The sequence below is a fragment of the Orycteropus afer genome, unplaced genomic scaffold (assembly GCF_000298275.1).
Source record: "Orycteropus afer afer isolate SDZICR_OR568_19922 unplaced genomic scaffold, OryAfe1.0 scaffold00287, whole genome shotgun sequence".
Taxonomy (NCBI): Eukaryota; Metazoa; Chordata; class Mammalia; order Tubulidentata; family Orycteropodidae; genus Orycteropus; species Orycteropus afer.
This window is the reverse complement of record NW_006921874.1, coordinates 1,010,113-1,015,316: the sequence shown is the minus strand read 5'-3', so window position 1 is coordinate 1,015,316 and position 5,204 is coordinate 1,010,113.

Below are 5,204 nucleotides of genomic sequence, written 5' to 3'. Positions count from 1 at the left end.
TATAAAAAAACAAGCTGAACCATTTTGAAATAATTAGAACAAATGATAAACACAAGACAATGTGGAGAATTAATATCAAAGAAAGAAATTTCATCACATTTCCCCAAACTCATTTCAATGGGATCCATGATAAAACACAGATTGACATTAGGTCTTTTCCTACTCCAACTCTTGTTGATACTGGTTCTCCAAGGAGGAAAAATGACTGAGAACCAGGCCTCAATGCTCCTGAATGCAACCTTGCCAACTTCCAAACACCTGTTCGATAGGTTCCCAAGAAGCTTCTAAGGTTTGAAATGTATCTTAATGTTGTTCCTACCTTACTCACTCCCTTCTTGGGTCTGGATAAGTTAGACTATCACTTCTTTAATGTGCTTAAACTTCCTGTTACTTAATGTTTCCTTTCACTCATGCTTCCTAGAAAATACTTTCCTAAACATCACAGTTACTATTTCAGACATTCCTGCCCAGCTCATTTTCAGGCCCCAAAGCTTTTGCCAGGCCCTTCTTTTGGTCAGGCCCAGTTTAGGTCCAAATATGGCTTGAAATAGCTTATTAGACTATATAGCTAGGATGTGTTCTCACTGAGTGACCAACTTGGTAATGAAAGAATCAGTATTGGGCAACCAGGCTAATCAAAGTCTGAGATCATACACGTACTCAACATAATGCCATGATTAAAATCTATAACCTAATGACCAAAATGCCTATGAACACTGATCAGGTCACAATAGATGGATCCTGATATAAGGTGTGGCAGTTCAGTTTGTGTGTCAACTTGGCTGGGCCTGGTTGAGTGGCTGGGCAGCTGGATATAGTATTCCCCATGATGAGACTGGCAATCAACTCCATGGTGGAATCTACTGTGAGCAGCTGAGTAGCTGCCTCAGGGAATGTGGTCTGCTTCCTGTATATAAGGAGAAGCCTTAGGGAATGGTCTCTAGCTTATGGTACGCTTGGACCCTGAATGTAGCTGTGTCGTTGTTCAGCACCCTGCCATGCTCTGCCGACTTTGGGAATCACAATGGACTTAAAGTAGTGGCCTACCATGTGGTTTGGTAACATTGGAACCATGCCTTTTTACTTGTCAACCTTGGGCTTCTCAGCCTCAGCAGCCAACAGCTGTCTGAGTGAGGAAATGCCTCTAGTCCAGTTGGCCGAGAGCAAGAGGCAGAGCTGGACCCCAAGGTTGAGGGGCTTTCACCCAGCCCCTAGAGCCTGGCACTTTGAACTTGGACTTAAAGCCTCCAAACTGTAAGAGAATATCAAAGAAAGAAATTTTTTTGTTTGTTAAAACCATCCCATTTGTGGTATATTCCTGTCAGACTGGCACTAGGTAACCAGAACATAAGGGGAGAAAAATGTGGAACAGAATTAAAAATTCTTAGTATGTCTAGACTTAGTGGACTGGTGGAGACTAAAGGACTCATGGAGACCATAGGCCTGAGATACTCCATAAACTTTGAACCGAGATGACCCTGAGGGCACCTTTTAGCTAAATAACAGATTGGTTCATATAATAAAGAATATTACCATTGAGTATTGCATAACTTTAAAAAGAAAAATCATCTCTATGAGACCAAATAGTCAACAATTAATCTAAAGCAAAGATGGAAAGCTAAGGGAGCAGGGAAACCAGATTACTGGAAGCAAATCATCCAGAAGGGAATTAATGACAAGGTTAAAACATTGTGGAAAATGTAACCAATGTCTCTGAAGAGTGCGTGCAATCATTGTTAAATGGGAACCTAACTTGCTATGTATACTTACATCAAAAACACAATAAAATATTTCTTAAAAAAAGAAAAGTTCATTAACAGATGAATGGATAAACAAAATGTGGTACATACATACAATGAAATGCTACTCAGCCATCAAGAGAAATGAAATCCTCATGTATGCCACAACATGGATAGACCTTCAAAACATCATGCTAAGCAGAAGAAATCAGGTGCAAAAGGACAAATACTATCTGATCTCACTTATGTGAAATAAGCAAATACATAGAAACCAAAGATTATTAGTGGTTATCAGGGGTGGGAAGGTGGTGGAAAGGTGGGGTTTCTTTTCTTTTTTTTTTCTGAACATTTAATTTTCATTTGGATGAAAGTTTACAGAGCACATTAGTTTCCATTCAGCAATTTATACATATTTTGTTTCATGACATGAATTGCAATACCCTCAGTGTAACAGCACTGTTCCCACTTCCTCCCTGCCAAAGAGGCAAGGAGGCCGCATCTTCTGACCTCCTCTAACCCCACAAAAGGAAGACAAAATCACCATCAGTAGCCTAAGGCCTATTCCTGTGAGGCCAGACATGCTGCCTCCCTCCAGCCCTTTCATCAACCCTGACACCAACCTTTCCTCCTGCATCACGCACCACCTCTCTGCTGGGTTCAGTAATTTGCTGCAGTGGCCACACAGAACTCACAGATTATGGGGTTTATTAGGGAAGTACCAGACTACAATTCAAGTTCAGGAACAACATTCAGTCTCTCTCAGCCTGCCGTCTCTCAGCCAACAGTCTCTCTCAGTCTCTCTTCCAGCAGTGTGTGTCTCTCAATGTCTCTCTCCCAGCAGTCAGTGTCTCTCAGTGTCTCTCTCTCTCAGCAGTGCGTGTCTCTCAGGAGCACGTTTCTCTCACCAGCACATCCTTCTCAGCCAGCAGTCAGAGAGACTTCTTCTGCCTCTAGGAGGCCTCCTTATGAATCTGACAGAGTGGCCAAACTAACCAATCCCAACATCAGAATTCCATAAACCTGAGAGAGAGCGAACTTCCCAGAAAATTACTTGTTGCTACACGCAACAGAAATACCCCAGGTGGATAACTTTAACAATCAGGAGCTACTCAGTTGCTCGTGGCAAATTTCCCCACAGAGTTTACAAAGACTTATGGCTAGAAAAGCCATACCAGGTAACTTACTACACTGCACGCCCAAGTTCCTCATTTCCATTCGTCCTTCTTTCCTGCCCCTTCTTGTCTTCTTCTTTATTTAAAGTTCTCTGATTCATATTTTAATGGCATATGGAAGTTATTCTTGAGAAATATAAGTTGGCTGAAAAACCTTAAGAGCATCATTTACTGCTGATTTCTCCATGTGCCAATACCTTCCCCCCCACCCCTTCTTGTCTTCTGAATTTTGTTTTAGGGCAAATGCTGCCCTTTTGGTCTAATACGGTAGATTGTTCTGAGAAGTACATTCCTCCCTTGTGTTATTGTTCACTTAATAGGCCTGTCTATTGTTTGGCTGAAAGTTGATCCCCCAGGGGTGGGTTCAGTTCCAGGTTTGAAAGGTGTTTAAGAGCCATTGTCTTGGGGGATCCACCAGTCTCTATCAGACCACTAAGTCTGATCTTTTTCATGATTTTGAATTTTGTTCTGCATTTTTTTCCCACTCTGTCCAGGATGTTCTATTGTGATACCGATCAGAGTAGTTGGTAGTGGTAGCCAGGCTCATCTAGTTCTGGTCTCAGGCTAGTGGAGGCTGTAGTTTGCATGGTCCCTTAGTCCTTTGTACCAATTCTTTCCTTATGTCTTTTATTTTCTTCACTCTTCTTTTCTCCAGACATTGAGAGACCAATTATTGCATCTTAGATGGCCATTCACAAGCCTTTAAGACTCCAGTCACTATCCACCAAAGAAGAATGTAGAATATTGTGATTTTGGACTGTTATACCATTGACCTAGATGTCCTCCCAAGACTATGATTCTAAACCCTCAACCCCACTAACTCAGTCCCTCAAGATGTTTGGTTCTGATTATGAAATTTGCATACCTTTGGCCCCTATGTGCTCTACTATACACATGGATGCATTTGCAGCAACTACAAATATGTTTGTAGAAATATCCTTTGTCAAACCTACATACATATATATATATATATGTGTGTGTATATATATATATATATATATATATGCCATATGTGGTAATTAAGTTTGTTTGTCTACTTGGCTGGGCCTGGTTGAGTGGCTGGGCAGGTGGATGTAGATATTCTACATGATGAGACTGGTAATCAACTTCATGGCGGAATCTACTGTGGGCAGCTGAGTAGCTGCCTTAGGGATGTGGTCTGCTTCCTGTATATAAGAAGACAGCATTGGAATTGGTCTCTAGCTTATGGTACACTTGAACCTTGCATGTAGCCAAGTCGTTGTTCAGCAGCCTGCCATGCTCTGCTGATCTTGGGACTTTCAATGGACTTGAATTAATGGCCTGCCACGTGGTTTGTTAACATTGGGACTGTGCCTTATTACTTGTCAACATTGGGCTTGTCAACCTCAGTAGCTAGCAGCTGTCTGAGTAAACAAAAGCCTCCAGCTTCAGTGGGCCAGGAGCAGGATGCAGAGCTAAAGCTCAAGGTTGAGGGGCTTTCACCCAGCCCCTAGAGCCCAGCAATTTGTACTTGAAATTAAAGCCTCCGAACTGTAAGAGAATAAACTTCTGTTTGTTAAAGCCATCCCATGTGTGGTATCTTCTGTTAGAGTGGCACTAGGTAACCAGAACACCATCTCACACCTGTTCAGCTTGCATATCTATGTATCCACTTGTACATTGTTTGTTATTACCATTACTGTAGGATTTTGTGTTGTTGTTGTTGTGTTTGCCATTGAGTCGGCCCTGACTCAGTGACCCATCCTTGGGTTTCCAAGGTGGCAACACTATGGAAGTAGATTGCCCAATCTTCCTTCTGAGGAGTAGCTGGTGGGTTTGAACTGCCAGCTTTCTGGTTAGCAGCCAAATGCCTTAGGCACTATGCCACCAGAGGATTGTTGCCTTTTACTCTTGTGGACCTCTTGTCTCCCTTTGCCTTGGTCATGTTATCCTGACCTTTGTAAGGGGGAATTTTTGGAGGGAGTTTATGTCAACGGTGGTGGAATGATTTGGAAAAGGATAGTGAGAATGGTCGTACAACTTGAAGAAAGTAATCAAGTCACTGAATTGTACATGTAGAAATTGTTGAGATGGTGTATGCTTTGTTATGTATATTTTCACCATGATTAAATTAAAAAAAATCTATAACATAATGAGGACGCTGGGCTTGTCCTCCTTCCCCCTCAAGCAAGTCCTGGGCAAACTTTGAAGCTTTAAGGGAGTAGTTTTGGGGCTGCTAAGAGGAAAAACTGCCTCCAATAGATCTGAAATTCATATAGGTGCAAGAGTGGTTTAGAGAAATTCCTGAGTGATCAGTGATAGACAGCACAAC